Source organism: Callithrix jacchus, chromosome X, assembly GCF_049354715.1.
Source record: "Callithrix jacchus isolate 240 chromosome X, calJac240_pri, whole genome shotgun sequence".
NCBI classification, from domain to species: Eukaryota; Metazoa; Chordata; class Mammalia; order Primates; family Cebidae; genus Callithrix; species Callithrix jacchus.
In genome coordinates, this window is record NC_133524.1 from 44,601,072 (window position 1) to 44,617,552 (window position 16,481).

General features: G+C 41.8%; 2 non-coding genes across 2 annotated transcripts; both read left to right on the top strand.

Moving 5' to 3' along the window:
- The first annotated feature begins 3,345 nt into the window (after positions 1–3,345).
- Positions 3,346–3,417, top strand: TRNAE-CUC (transfer RNA glutamic acid (anticodon CUC)). The gene has a single exon. It is a non-coding gene; the product is annotated as a tRNA-Glu (tRNA).
- A 6,205-nt stretch (positions 3,418–9,622) lies between these two features.
- On the top strand, positions 9,623–9,694 carry TRNAE-UUC (transfer RNA glutamic acid (anticodon UUC)). Its single transcript has one exon. It is a non-coding gene; the product is annotated as a tRNA-Glu (tRNA).
- The last annotated feature ends 6,787 nt before the right edge of the window (positions 9,695–16,481 follow it).

Here is a 16,481-nt window from a genome sequence, read left to right on the forward strand (position 1 = left end):
TTTTTTTGAGACAGAGTCTCGCTCTGTTGCCCAGGCTGGAGTGCAGTGGTGCCAACTTGGCTCACTGCAACCTCTGCCTCCCGGGTTCAAGTGATTCTCCTGCTTCAGCCTCCTGAGTAGCTGGGATTACAGGCACCTGTAATCATGCCCAGCTAATATTTTTTGGTATTTTTTGTAGAGACAGGTTTCACCATGTTGGCCAGGCTGATTTCGAACTCCTGACCTCATGATCTGCCCACCTTGGCCTCCCAAAGGGATTACAGGTGTGAACCACCTCACCTGGCCTCTTCCTCTTGTTGTAAGGACACCAATCATATTAGATTAGGGGCCCACTCTACTCCAGTATGAGTAAATAATAAATTGAATGACCCTATGTTCAAATAAGGTTATATTCTGAGGTTGTGGGGGTTAGGATTTCCACATATTTTGTGGGGATACAACTCAACCCATAACGAGGTTATTTCTAGTTTTAAGCAATTATGCATAAAGCACAGTAACACACACACACACATACACACACACACACACGAAGAAAAGGATCATGTCACCTGAAAAAAGAACAGTAGCAGTTTAAAACTAGTGCAAAATGAGTTAGAGTGAAAAGTAACAATAGCTACTATATATTAAGAAGCTATTAAATGCCTAACACAGTACTGGGCACTTTACAGTGTCTCTTCTCCTTCCAACAGCCCTTCAAGGTAGTTATTATTCCCACTGTACCAATGTATTTAAGAATTTGCCTAAGGTAGCACATAGTCCAGGAATGAAGAAGAGACATACAGACGAAACTATTTTCCTGCATTTCTTTTGAGACAAAAGTAAGTAGACTGAAAGGAGACTTTCTAGTCACACCCTTACTTCCCAAATAGTATGATTACAAGTCATTAAGGGATTTGTTTTTTGTTTTTGTTTGTTTGTTTGTTTTTGAGACAGTCTCACTCTGTCGCCCAGGCTGGAGTGCAGTGGCACGACCGCCACTCACTGCAGCCTCTTCCTCCTGGGTTCAAGCAATTCTCCTGCTTTAGCCTCCCAAGTAGCTGGGATTACAGGAGACATGTGCCACCACGCCCGGCTAATTTTATTTTTTTTTGAGATGGAGTATCTGTCACCCAGGCTGGAGTGCAGTGGAGCAGATCTTGGCCTCCTGAGTAGCTGGGACTATAAGCACGTGCCACCATGCCTGGCTAATTTTTTGTACTTTTATAAGAGACAGGGTTTCACTGTCTAGTCAGGATGGTCTCTATCTCCTCTATCTCCTGACCTCGTAATCCACCTGCCTCAGCCTCCCAAAGTACTGGGATTACAGGCGTGAGCCACTGCACCCGGCCTATTTATTTATTTATTTTGAGACAGAGTTTTGCTCTTGTTTATTTATTCTGAGACAGAGTTTTGCTCTTGTTGCCCAGGCTGGAGGGCAATGGCATGATCTTGGATCACCCAACCTCTGCCTCCTGGGTTAAAGCAATTCTCCTGTCTCAGACTCTCAGGTAGCTGGGATTACAGGCATGTGCCAACACGTCCAGCTAATTTTTGTATTTTTAGAAGAGACAGGGTTTCATCATGTTGGCCAGGCCGGTCTCGAACTCCTGACCTCAGATGATCTGCCCGCCTCGGCCTCCCAAAGCGCTGAGATTACAGGTGTGAGCCACCACGCCCAGCCATAAGTTTTACAATATTTTATTATTTAAAAAATTTATAGCCGGACATGGTGGCATGCACCTGTATTCCCAGCTACTTAGGAGGCTGAGGCAGGAGAATCGCTTGAATTCAGGAGGCGGAGGTTGCAGTGAGCCAAGATTGTGCTACTGCACTCCAGCCTAGGTGACAGAGTGACACTCCATCTAAAAAAATAAAAAATAAAAAAAAATTTTAATGTTGAATAGGTAATACAGTCATGATTCCACATTCAAAGGGTATATAAGGGTATACAGAGTGAAAGGCTCCTCACATCTGTTCTCTACACAACCAGTTCCCCTCACCAAACACAGCCAATATTATCAGTTCCTCAGGTATGTGTCCATGGTATTATTTTACGAATATATAAGAAATTACATTTGTATACATATCTTTTTCATTTTTCAACAAGTGGTAGAATACTTCATGCTGTTCTCTACCTTGTTTCTTTTTGTTTACTAATATATATTACAGATCATGCTAAGCCAGTAAAAGAGAATATCCTCATTTTTTTAACAACTGCATAGTATTCCATTGTATGGAAATATCGTAATTCATTTAACCTGTTCCTATTGGTGGACGTTTAGGTTTGTTGCCAAAATTTTGCTACTACAAATAATACAGCAGTAAATAACTTGTAGTTAGTTAGGTTTAGGTATATAAATTATTTTATGCATGTGCAAATATTTTTATAGGATGCTATTAGAAATAAAATTGGTGGGTCTAATTTCATTACTTTAAATTTTCATAAACATTGCCAAATTAATTCCTATGGATGTCATCAAAACCTGTCAGCAGTATATGAACGTGCCTGTCCCTCTGCGGAATCAACAGCACAGTATAATATTGCGCTTTTATATCTTTACCATTCTGACCAGTGAGAAATGCTATCTCAGTTTACTTTTAATTTGTGTGTCTTTTGAGTAAGTTCTAGTTTCTTTTCATTCATTTAAGAATAATTTGTGGCCGGGCACAGTGGCTCACGCCTGTAATCCTAGCACTTTGGGAGGCCAAGGTATTTGCTTTCCCTTCCACTATGATTGTAGGTTTCCTGAAGCTTCTCCAGCCCTGCTGAACTGTGAGTTAATTAAACCTCTTTTCTTTATAAACCCAGTGGCGCCACCATGCCCAGCTAATTTTTTGTATTTTTAGTAAAGACAGGGCAGCTCTCTTATTCTTTAAATCTCGATTTTAAAGTTTAACTTCCTTGTAATTTCAGTAAACAACCTTCTCCACCAGTTCATCAGTAGTTCCCATCTGTTCCCCCTCCCCCACCCCAGCTCCATCTTGACTCATCCTGGTCACCTGATCACCCCTGGCTACCTGCTCAGCGCGGCAGTTTTGACCTGCTCCGTTTTTGACCCGGCCGGTTCAGCCCTCCTTAGGCAACCTGGTGGTTCTTCGATCCCGGTAGGTCACCATATTGATGCCGAACTTAGTGTAGACACCCGATAGGCAAAGCGCACTACAGCCCAGAATTCCTGGGCTCAAGCGATTCTCCCACTTCAGCCTCCCAAGTAGCTGGGACTACAGGCACGCGCCACCGCGCCTGGCTATAAATTTGTTTGAAATAAAGCAGACTGTCCTCCCTAATCGGCGTGTGGCGTAGCCAACAAATTGAACACTGTCTTCCCATATATAATATAGTTTTGCCAAGGGATAACAGCGTGGTCCCTGGTGGTCTAGTGGTTATGATTCGGCATTCTCACTGCTGAGACCCGGGTTCGATCCCCGGCCAGGGAGCTTTTTTTTCTTTTCGAAAGACGGGGAGAAAAAAATCTCAGTTTCTTTTTTTTTTTTTGAGCTTGAGTTTCGGTCTTGTTGCCCAGGCTGGGGAATAATGGTATGATCTCGGCTCACTGCAACTTCCGCCTCCCGGGGTCAAGCGATTCTCCTGTCTCAGTTTCCTGAGTAGCTGGGTTTACAGGCATGCACCAGGCTCCACTAATTTTGTATTTTTAGTAGAGATGAGGTTTCTTCACGTTGGTCGGGCTGGTCTTGAACTCCCTATCTCAGGTGATCCGCCCACCTCGACCTCCCAAAGTGCTAGGATTACAGGCGTGAGCCACCGCGACCTCCCAAAGTGCTAGGATTACAGGCGTGAGCCACCAAAGGCTTTTCTTTCTCTCTCTCTCTTCTTTTTTGAGACGGAGTTTCTCTGTTGCCAGGCTGGAGTGCAGTGGTGCGATCTCAGCTCACTGAAAACTCCACCTCCTGGGTTCAAGCGATTCTATTGTCTCAGCCTCCCCAGTAGCTGGGAATACAGGGCAAGACACCATGCCCGGCTATTTTTTTTTTTTTTTTTTTTTGGTTGCTGCCCAGGCTGGAGTGCAGTGGGGCAATCTCGGCTCACTGCAACCTCCACCTCCCGGGTTCAAGTTACTCTCCTGCCTCAACCTCCGTAGTAGCTGGGACTACAGGCGCGTGCCACCACACCCAGCTAATTTTTGTATTTTTTAGTAGAGACAGGGTTTCATCATGTTGGCCAGGCTGGTCTCGAACTCCTGACCTCAGGCAATCTGCCTGACTCTCGGGTAGCTGGGATTACAGGCATGTGCTATCACGTCCAGCTAATTTTTGTATTTTTAGAAGAGACAGGGGTTTCTCCATGTTGGTCAGGCTGGTCTTGAACTCCGAACCTCAAGTGATCCACCTGCCTCAGCCTCCCAAAGAGCTGGGATTACAGGCATGAGCCACTGCACCCAGCTTTTTCTCTTTTCAATTGTAAAAACTGAAATATGTAATATGGACATTTAGTTTTTCTTGTCAAATATATTTCATTTATTTTTCCCAGTTTATCTTGTCATTTGTCCATGGTCCTTGTTTGTGATTCAAAAGTTTAAATTTGTATGCAGTTAAATCTATGAGTCTTAAACTGTATTTATTTTAATCTAGAACAGTGCCTCTAGTCTTATTTTCCCCAACATTGTCTTTTTGATGAGTCCAGAATAATTTTGTGGCATAACATCCAGTATGCTGGATTTTTCCAATTATTTCTTCATGCTATTGTTTAACTTGTTCCTCTATTCCCTGTATTTTCTTTAAACTGGAAGCTACATCTAGATGTTTGATTAGATTTGGGTTTATATATACATATTTTTGTAGAGATGGGGGTTTCACCATGTTGACCAGGCTGGTCTTGAACTCCTGACCTCAGGTGATCCACCCGCCTTGGCCTCCCAAAATACTGGGATTACAGGGGTTGAGTCACTGCACCTAGCCACACATCAATTCTTAAAAAGTTTTGTCTGCTAAAACATTTACAACATATCTGTTATGTTACCAATGAGACATCTGTGACATCCATGACTATTCTTATCTAAGGTATTAAGGTAAAAAGGTAAAGATATCCAATACAGCTAATAAGAGCGTTGCATTTGCCTGTGGATACTTGAGAGCCCATTTCTAGCTACCTTGGCATCTCTTTCCCAAACACTCTCTATTCCCCTAATTATGAGATACAGGGAGGTGGGGAAGTGACCTTTTGATCATCTTGTGGGAACTGCCTGATAAGCAGGGAAGAGGCAGTGAAAACGCATTGTGGGACAATCTTTTGGTACTTAGGCTCCTTGCTGAGTTCTCTCCATCTGGAACAATGGATCACGGCCTCAGTCACATAGTTGTGTTTGAAAAGTGTATTGTAACAAGCTTTTCTCAAATGGGGCTCTTAAGAGCATTGGAGCCAGGAGCAGTGGCTCAAGCCTGTAATCTCAGCACTTTGGGAGGCCAAGGCGAGCAGATCACAAGGTCAGGAGATCAGGACCATTCTGGCCAACATGGTTAAACCCCATCTTTACTAAAAACACAAATATTAGCTGGGTGTGGTGCACGTGCCTGTAGTCCCAGCTACTCGGGATGCTGAGGTAGGAGAATCGCCTGAACCTGGAAGGTGGAGGTTGCAGTAAGCCAAGATCACGTGACTGCAGTCCAGCCTGGGCGACAGAGTGAGACTCCATCTCAAATAAATAAATAAATGTGTACATACATAGTATTGGAATCCGAACTTGCAATTAGTCTCTTGCCTCAACAGACTTTATAGTGAGAGAATAAAAAGAGCATGGGACTTGACCAAGTTAAGAAGGCCTCTGTGATCAATTTGGTTGACTTCTGAAGGCTCCAAGTTAAGGCAGGACTGGGGCCTGTGCTAGAGACAGGGAAAGGTTGCATTCATTTGTAGCTTTATTGCACAGTGGTCAAAAAATGTGACCTGTATAAATTTTGCTTCACAGAATTGAGATTTTCTTGTTAACTGTCTCTTGAGCAGTAAAACAAATGTATTATCTATTGGTGGCATTCTAAGTTTATATATAAGTTTTACAATTTTTCTTTTTTTTTTTTCTTGAGACAAAGTCTTGCTCTTGTCCCCCAGGCTGGAGGGCAATGGTGCCATCTTGGCTCACTGCAACCTCCACCTCCTGAGTTCAAGCAATTCTCTTCCCTCAGCCTCTCGAGTAGCTGGGATTACAGGCATGTGCCACCACACCCAGCTCATTTTTGTATTTTTTAGTAGAGACAGGGTTTCATCATGTTGGCCAGGCTGGTCTCAAGCTCCTGACCTCAGGTGATCTGCCCTCCTCGGCCTCCCAAAGCGCTGAGATTACAGGTGTGAGCCACCACGCCCAGCCATAAGTTTTACAATATTTTATTATTTAAAAAATTTATAGCCGGGCATGGTGGCATGCACCTGTATTCCCAGCTACTTAGGAGGCTGAGGCAGGAGAATCGCTTGAATTCAGGAGGCGGAGGTTGCAGTGAGCCAAGATTGTGCTACTGCACTCCAGCCTAGGTGACAGAGTGACACTCCATCTAAAAAAATAAAAAATAAAAAAATTTTTAATGTTGAATAGGTAATACAGTCATGATTCCACATTCAAAGGGTATATAAGGGTATACAGAGTGAAAGGCTCCTCACATCTGTTCTCTACACAACCAGTTCCCCTCACCAAACACAGCCAATATTATCAGTTCCTCAGGTATGTGTCCATGGTATTATTTTACGAATATATAAGAAATTACATTTGTATACATATCTTTTTCATTTTTCAACAAGTGGTAGAATACTTCATGCTGTTCTCTACCTTGTTTCTTTTTGTTTACTAATATATATTACAGATCATGCTAAGCCAGTAAAAGAGAATATCCTCATTTTTTTAACAACTGCATAGTATTCCATTGTATGGAAATATCGTAATTCATTTAACCTGTTCCTATTGGTGGACGTTTAGGTTTGTTGCCAAAATTTTGCTACTACAAATAATACAGCAGTAAATAACTTGTAGTTAGTTAGGTTTAGGTATATAAATTATTTTATGCATGTGCAAATATTTTTATAGGATGCTATTAGAAATAAAATTGGTGGGTCTAATTTCATTACTTTAAATTTTCATAAACATTGCCAAATTAATTCCTATGGATGTCATCAAAACCTGTCAGCAGTATATGAACGTGCCTGTCCCTCTGCGGAATCAACAGCACAGTATAATATTGCGCTTTTATATCTTTACCATTCTGACCAGTGAAAAATGCTGTCTCAGATTACTTTTTAATTTGTGTGTCTTTTGAGTAAGTTCTAGTTTCTTTTCATTCATTTAAGAATAATTTGTGGCCGGGCACAGTGGCTCACGCCTGTAATCCTAGCACTTTGGGAGGCCAAGGCAGGTAGATCACAAGATGAGGAGTTCAAGACCAGATGGCCAACATGGTGAAACCCCATCTCTACTTAAAAAATAAAAAAATTAGCTGGGTGTGGTGGCTCGTGCCTGTAATCCCAGCTACTTGGGAGGCTGAGGTAGGCGAACTGCTTGAACCCAGGAGACAGAGGTTGCAGTGAGCCGAGATCACGCCACTGCACTCCAGCCTGGGCTACAGAGCGAGACTATCTAAAAAAAATAATAATAATAACTTGTATTTTTCTCTCTATGAATTGGCTGCTTATATCAATATTTTATTAGATTGTTAGTCTTTTTAAAAAAATTGATTTGTAGGAACTCTATTAGGGAAATGAGGCAGTCATTTATGATAAAAAATTTCAAATATTTTCCACAATTTCTCATTTATCTTTTGACTTTGCTTACAGTGGTTTTGCCAGGCAGATTATTTATATTTAGTCAAATTTATTGTTTATTTTTAAGGCTTTAGGATTTTGTGTGATTCTCAGAAAGGCTTTCTGCACTCTAAAATTATACTTTAAAAGTATCTCACAGCTGTTCAAATACTTTTTAAATATATATATATATGGAGTTTTGCTCTTGTTGCCCAGGCTAGAGTGTAGTGGTAAGATCTCGGCTGATCGCAACCTCCGCCTCCCAGGTTCAAGCAATTCTAGTACCTCAGCCTCCTGAGTAGCTGGGATTACAGGCACCCGCCACCACGACTGGCTAATTTTGTATTTTTAGTAGAGACGGGGTTTCTCCATGTTGGTCAGGCTGGTCTCTAACCCCCGACCTCAAGTAACCAACCAACCTCAGCCTCCAAAAATGCTAGGATTACAGACATGAGCCACCGCTCCTGGCCTATCCGGTCTCTCCAAGTACTTTTTTTTTTTTTTTGAGACAGAGTCTCACTCTATCACCCAGGCTGGAGTGCAATGGCACAGTCTCGGCTCACTGCAACTTCCAGTTTCAAGCATGCTTCAGCCCCCCGAGTAGCTGGATTACAGGTGCCTGTCGCCATGCTCAGTTAATTTTTGTATTTTTAGTGGAGATCAGGTTTCACCATGTTAGCCAGGCTGGTCTCAAACTCCTGACCTCGTGATCCGCCTGCGTCGGCATCCCAAAGTGCTGAGATTACAGGTATGAGCCACTGCGCCCGGCCTCAAGCACTTTTATATTTCAGTTTAACATTTAAATGTTTGATCCATTTGGAATATATCCTGGAATTTATGCTCAGATTGCTACCACCATTCTCATCTATTTATATAACTTATATATAGTCATTATTATATTAATATTCTATGTAGTCTTAATAGTATTCAAATTCTCTGCATTCATATTTATTTTTTGGTCTGCTTGGTATGTCTTTTTTTTTTTTTTTTTTTTTTTCTGAGACAGAGATTTGCTCCTGTTGTTCAGGCTGGAGTGCAATGGCTCCATCTTCGCTTACTGCAACCTTCACCTACAGGGTTCAAGCGATTCTCCTGCCTCAGCTTCCCAAGTAGCTGGGATTACAGGTGCCCGGCTAATTTTTTGTATTTTTAGTAGAGACAAGGTTTCACCGTGTTGACCAGGCTAGTCGCAAACTCCTGACCCCAGGTGATTCGCCTGGCTCGGCCTCCCAAAGTGCTGGGATTAAAGGTGTGAGCCACCACGCCCACCCGAGTTATGTTAGTCTTATATTGCTTTGTTTCTCTGTCAATTTCTCCTTATATTTCTGTGATGGTTAATTTTATGTGTCAACTTAGCTACCTTATGGTGCCCCTGGGTGATTGGTCAAACACCAGTCTAGAAGTTGCTGTGAGGGTATTTTGTAGAGGTGATTAACATTCACTATAAATTGATTTTCTTTTTATTCTTTTTTTATTTTTTATTTTTTTTAGAGATGAGGTCTCGCTGTGTTGCGCAGGCTGGAGTGCAGTGGGTATTCAGAGGCGCGATCCCACTACTGCTCAGCGCCGCAGTTTTGACCTGCTCCGTTTCCGACCTGGGCCGGTTCACCCCTCCTTAGGCAACCTAGTGGTTCCCCGCTCCCGGTAGGTCACCATATTGATGCCGAACTTAGTGTAGACACCCCATCGGCATAGCGCACTACAGCCCAGAATTCCTGAACTCAAGCAATTCTCCCACTTCAGCCTCCCAAGTAGCTGGGACTACAGGCACGCGCCACCGTGCCGGGCTATAAATTGGTTTGAAATAAAGCAGACTGTCCTTCTTAATTGGGGTGTGGCCTAGACAACAAACTGAACACTGTCTTCCCATATAAAATATAGTTCTGCCAAGGGATCATAGCGTGGTCCCTGGTGGTCTAGTGGTTATGATTCGGCACTTTCACTGCTGAGACCCGGGTTCGATCCCCGGTCAGGGAGCTTTGTTTTTTTCCCCGAAAAACGGGGAGAAAAAAAAATCTCAATTTTTTTTTTTTTTTCTTTTTTCTTTTTGAGCTTGAGTTTCGGTCTTGTTGCCCAGGCTGGAGTATAATGGTATGATCTCGGCTCACTGCAACTTCCGCCTCCCCGGGTCAAGCGATTCTCCTGTCTCAGTTTCCTGAGTAGCTGGGATTACAGGCATGCACCAGGCTCCACTAATTTTGTATTTTTAGTAGAGATGAGGTTTCTCCACGTTGGTCGGGCTGGTCTTGAACTCCCTATCTCAGGTGATCCGCCCACCTCGACCTTAAAGGGCTAGGATTACAGGCGTGAGTCACCGAAGCCTTCTCTCTCTCTCTCTCTCTCTCTCTCTCATAAATCACTCTCTGCAAAACTCTTTGCGTCCACAATATTTATCTGAAGGGCAAACTCACTGTGCTTCTAGGACCCTTTTCCCCATTCTTCGGGATAGAGGAACTTTTCGACAAGTCCGCCCCCAACTTACATGTCTCAGTTTCTCTCCCCAGAGGTCTATCATCTCTGAAAGGACTCAAGATACCAGCTGACCAGCCCTTATATGTGTTTCCTCAACAAGCCTTTTTTTAAAAAAATTAATTTTTGTTGGGGATTTCTCTGCAGGACTGCTGTACATTGTGGGTGCTTAACCCCCCAGACACTCCCATGAGGCCCCAGGTCACCCAGCAGTGCCTTTTGGCTGGGAGGAGAACAATGCCCTTTCACTTCAGAGCTAAGAAAACTCAGTCTCTCATTTACCTATTAAAAGAACAGTTAAGTTCCTCACAAAAATGTGCACAGACAAGTCAAATCTGATTAACTTTGGGAAAAAAAGCAATAGAGCAGATCCTTTAGAATGCATCTCTGAACTAAAATTAGGATCCTTTTTTTTTTTTTTTTGAGATGGAATCTTGCACTTTTGACAGGCTGGAGTGCAGTGGCACGATCTTGGCTCACTACAACCTCTGTCTCCCGGATTAAAATTAGGATTCTTAAACAACTTCTTAGAAGAAGGAAAAAAAAAACAAAAAGCCAATACCTTTTCCTATAAACTGGCTCAGCCACCCTTACTTTGCAGCTCTCATCCTCCATTATACTCATCAAGGTCAAATCCTCTCACAATATAAGGTAATCTCTGGTACTCCCAAAGCTGAAGAGGTCAGGATATGCAATACAAGAAAACGGAGCTTTAGACCTAAGAAGAATCTGCCCATGACTCTTGAAACTCCATAAGGAAAACAGAACACCCCAAAAAGGATGAGTGACAACTCTGTTCTGAATTTCTTTTTTTTTTTTTTTTGAGATGGAGTTTCACTCTTGTTGCCTAGGCTGGAGTGCAATGGCGCGATCTCGGCTCACTGCAATCTCTGCCTCCTGGGTTCAAGTGATTCTCCTGCCTCAGCTTCCCAAGTAGCTGGGATTACAGGCATGTGCCACCACGCCTGGCTAATTTTGTATTTTTAGTAGAGACGGGGTTTCTCTATGTTGGTCAGGCTGGTCTCGAACTCCCGACCTCAAGTAATCGTGCCCAGCCTGTTCTGAATTCTTTAAAGGGGTTCAAGTCATCAGAAGCCTTCTCTAGATTTTTTGGTACTGCAGATGGCAAAGGGGGAAGGAAGTATAGGGTGGAAGAAAAGTAAATGAAGGAACATTTGTTTTTTTAAGACAGGAAGCAAACACAGAAGCCAAGTACATGGTTTTTTGCTTTTTGGGATTTTTTTCCTCTTTTGCAGCTGCGAGGAATTTTAGTCAAATTAAAGAGGATTTGTTACTCATAATGGAATTCTCACTCAGATTTTACCAAGTCTGGTAGAGTTGGTCAAATCTGAAGGGAGAAAGACCAGAACAATCAATAACAAAAAACCCAACAATTTGATCACTGAGAGCTCTAATGATGAAGTGAAATTAAGACCAGCTGGTTGTTAAACTAGCCAAGACAAAACCCGAATTCAGCTACTTACCTAGGGACAGGTATCTGCCTGAAGACTGCCCTCTACCATCCTAGAAGCGGGAAAAAAAACCTCAAACTTGTCTTTCCTGCTAAGAGCAAGCTCAAACTCCATAAAGGAGTTGCCTGCCTTCTATCGTTATGGAAGCGGGAAATTTTGCCTTCCTTTCTGGAAGCAAGTAAAACTCCAAGGAAACAGGAGTGGTAAAGTGAAATAAACTTTAGATCTCAACCAAATTTTGGGAGATCAGGGATTCTCTGGAGGGGGACCTCAGACCTCAGAAAATTGTCCTATTGGTTTGAGCCATAAGGTTAGTTCATGCTGGTACCAAGCACTGATAGGAGATTTGTCAAAGGTCAGGGGCATCTTCACTCAGAATCTCTCCATGGTTACCAAAATGTGAACCCCTGAATATCTGAGACAGGTCTCAAATAATTTAGAAAGTTTATTTTGCCAGGGTTGAGGATGCACACCCATGACACAGCCTCAGGTATTACTGATGACATGTGCCCAAGGTGGGAGGGGCACAGCTTGGTTTTATACATTTTAGGGACACATGAGACATCAATCAATGTGATGTGTAAGATGTACATTGGTTTAGTCTGGAAAGGTGGGACAACTTGAGGCAAAGGCAGGACAACTTGAAGCAAGGAGGGGGCTTCCAGGATATAGGTAGATAAGAGACAAATGGCTGCATTCTGTCAAGTTTGATTCAACTCTCCAAATGAGGTAATCAGATAAGCATTTATCTCAGTGAGCAGAGGGATGACTTTGAATAGTGTGGGAGGCAGGTTGGCCCTAAGCAGTTCCCAGCTTAACTTTTCCCTTTAGCTTAGCAATTTTGGGGCCCCAAGATTGATTTTCCTTTCATGGTTTACTTTTATTGTCTGTCTTTCCCTCTGGAATGTAAATTCTATGAGGGCAGAAACTACATCTGTCTTATCTCTACTTCATGAAAAAGTACCTGACATATAGTGGGAATTCAAAAAAGCCTGAATAAATGAACTAATCAAAACCAATTAAACAATAAACAAGGCAGAATGAAAGTATATTTAATTGCACATAAGATAAAAGCTATGAGAATACATAAGAAGGGATGATTAATTATCATTGTTAAATGGTAATAATTACAATAAGATAGAGTTTAAGACAAAACTATGCTGTCAGAAGTTAGGATGATGTTTTGCAGGGGGCTGTGGGTAATGACTAAAAGGGAATGTGAGTCAGGCTTTTACAATGCTGGTAGAATTTTGTTTCTTTATTTGGTTACTGGTTACTCAGATATGTTCTGTTTGTGACTGTAAACTTATGTGCACTTTTCTGGATGTATAATAACTTCCTCAATGAAAGATTAAAGTTGGAGAAAAACGTAGTTTATATGGACCATATTGCATCAAAGTACTATGACTGATGTGCATAATGATGGTCTAATTCATCACAAAGATTATGTTTGATGTGGCTATTTTCAAAAACATCAAGTGTGTAATGTAGTTTTAAAAAGATTTCCATTAAAAATAGTTAACATTATGCCATGATGGTGTGTCTATGACATGCTGACTTAGATGGAACACCTTATGTTTCAGTGATACTCAAGAAATAAGGTATTGTCCAGGCACAGTGGCTCATGCCTGTAATCCCAGCACTTTGGGAGGCCCAGGAGGGTGGATCACGAAGTCAGGAGTTCAAGACCAGCCTGGCCAATGTGGTGAAACCCTGTCTCTACTAAAAATACAAAAAAATTAGCTGGCTGTGGTGGCAGGCACCTGTAATCCCGGGTACTCGGGAGGCTGAGGCAGGAGAATCACTCGAACTCGGGAGGCAGAGTTTGCAGTGAGCCGACACTGTGCCACTGCACTCCAACCTGGGAGACAGAGCAAGACTCCATCTCAAAAAAAAAAAAAAAGAAAGAAAAGAAAAGAAATAAGGTATTAACACCTTTAGAACGACAAAAACCATGCTGGCATTACTGCCCCTGATTTTGCAGAAGTACATCTGGGAGGTAACTTGATTTCTTCAGTTGCACATAAAGAAAGTGGTTGCTCCAAGACCTAGATTCTATTTACTGTGACTTCAGGAGCAGGACAGTATGCTTCTTTCAATACATGGTAATATGGAAAAGAAGAGGCACGGTCAGTGGTGTTGAGTCATCTGAAGGAGAAGGGTCGGCTAAGAAGATGATCTGTGAGTGGCCCCCACCTTCAAGACTCTTCTTGAGCCTTGAAGTTTTGAACATCTCCCATGCCTCCTCCTCACTTCCTTTGAGTGGCATTTGGCATTCTTTTGAGCAATAAAACTATTATTTCTCAACAGATATTCATGAACTCTTACCATGGATATGCCTGGGCTCACTAGAGCCATCTTTTATTTTTAGGGGGCCTTGTGCATCGATCCTCTGGTTGTAAATGCAGCAAACATACAGAAATGACTCTGAAAAATGACTATATTCTGTTGAGGTCTAAAAATTTTACCATAAAGCATGGGTAACTGCTTCGGCATTCAAGTTCTATAGCTGATTGACTTATAACCCAATCAAGGACTATCAGGTCCCAATTGAGTGAGGAAATGGAGTGTTACAGGAAAAGGAAGAAGTGAGGCCCACTCTGGTATACAGTGGTTCTGAGAAGGCTAGGTTTTCCAGGCAATCACATCTGGAGGGTTTAGTGCAGGCCTCTTCTTAAGCCAACATGGTAAACACATAGATCAGATAAAGCCCACATAGACACAGAGCCCCATGAGCCTCAGAAAGGGCAATTCTATGACCTGGGAAGAGCCTGAACTTGATCCAAAGCTCTAAAGTAAACTTCTAGGTAAGATCCATAATTGACATAAGACCTGAGAGCAGATTAGTTGAACAAAGCCACACTTACTCTCCCAGGCCTATGAGCGACCATTGGCAGAGAGTGGGAGACACCATGTGGCAGAGAAGGAGTCATTGCCCCTAAGATTCAAAGCGTTGCCAGTGTTTTCAAACCTGTAGCAGATGCTATGGTCGGTCATCCCAGATTCCACCTTCAGGACTGAGACATTCACTAATTAGTCCAGCTGTCAGGAATGTTGGTGGCTGATAACCATCAGCTGAGTCTCTGTCCAGGAGTTTCCATAAGCAAGAAAGAGCCACTTGCCTCAAGGTCCTGCTGCTTGCATAGAGGTAGACATCATCCAATGACCAGTCATGACTGGAGTTGAAAGCCTCTACCCTGGGTCTCAAAGTAGGACAACACTAAAGGGCCATCCCTGGGAGATCAGATGAGACCTTTTATGTGACTACATCATAGCTCACCTCCACCCAGTCCTGCTTCCTTCACTTTCCCACTTCCAATGTTCACTTCAACACTTCCGGATATCGATTTTTGTATATAGGAAGATCCTTAATACACTTCCTATACACAAAGCTCTGGCTCAGAGTCAACTTCCCCAGAAATAGAGAACATGACTTCAAACAATCTCTTATAGAACATAAACGGTATTATAAGTTTAGAAATCACGAAGGCCATGAATATAAATAGCTAAAATATGAATACAGCAGGAAATACCTTACTTAGAACATTGTTTGAGAAGTGGTAATCTTTGAAAAGAGGTCAGTATGAAACTGTGAATTTTTTTTAAAAAAGATTTCATTTTGACTTAGTTTTGGTTTTAAGGGTTTTTCAACCCGCAGTTATTTTAGAACTAGAGATCTAAGCAGAAGTGCTGAGTTTTCATCTGTGGGAAATTTTGCATCAATAGACCAAGGGTTGATATTTTTAATGTCTAAGAAGCTCATACACATCAATAAATAAAAACATGAATACTTCAAAAGACATAAATGTTTAATGATGTGAGTATACAACTCAAAAGCAGCAAATAATAACAATTTTCTAGTAATTAAAAAAAGTAATTAAAACTAAACAATACTTCCCCTATTAAATTAGGGCACACTAAAAAATTATAAAATGTCTACCCCTGGTGAGATTTCAATAAAACATACTGTTACTGCCACTGGGGAACAAATTGGCACAGTCTTTTTGGGAATCACTTTAACATTTGATATTAAAACTAAGAAAATAATACTATTTACTAAAGCTATTCTTTTTCTGGAAATCTATCCTAAAGAAACAATTCCAAATGCAGGAAAAGCTTTGTAGCCGGGCGTCGTGGCTCACATCTGTAATCCCATTACTTTGGGAGGTTGAGGAGGGTGGATCTCCTGAAGTCAGGAGTTCAAGACCAGCCTGGCCAACATAGTGAAACACCGTCTCTACTAAAAATACCAAAAAAAATTAGCTAAGCGTGGTGGCAGGCACCTGTAATCCCAGCTCCTAGGGAGGCTGAGGCAGGAGAATCGCTTGAACCTGGGAGGCGGAGGTTTGCAGTGAGCCAAGATCACGCCATTGCACTCCAGCCTGGGCAACAAGAGCGAAACTCCATCTCAAAAAAAAAAGCTTTGTTCTACATATTTTTATCACAATAACAATTCAAGTTGCAAAAACATGAAACAAATACATGTGAAATTTGTTTAAAAGAGTCATTATATACATATCACAGGCTGTTATGCAATCATAAAAAGTGATTACAATGAGTTTATGAAAATTTACAGAATGCTCATAATTTAGAATTAAGTGAAAGAAGACATATGCATTCTCTATTTCCTCTCTGCTGTTGAGTAGAAAATTTCTCTTCCATTAATACCACTTTTAAACTATTATATCCTGCATTTAAACTATGTTTTTTTAATCTCAGCAATTTAAGATACTAAAAAGATGTTGTCCATGTCACTTTTACTTTAAGATGACTCTTACGTCAGATATGATTCATTCACATCAGTTTTCTCTAGGAATTGGACA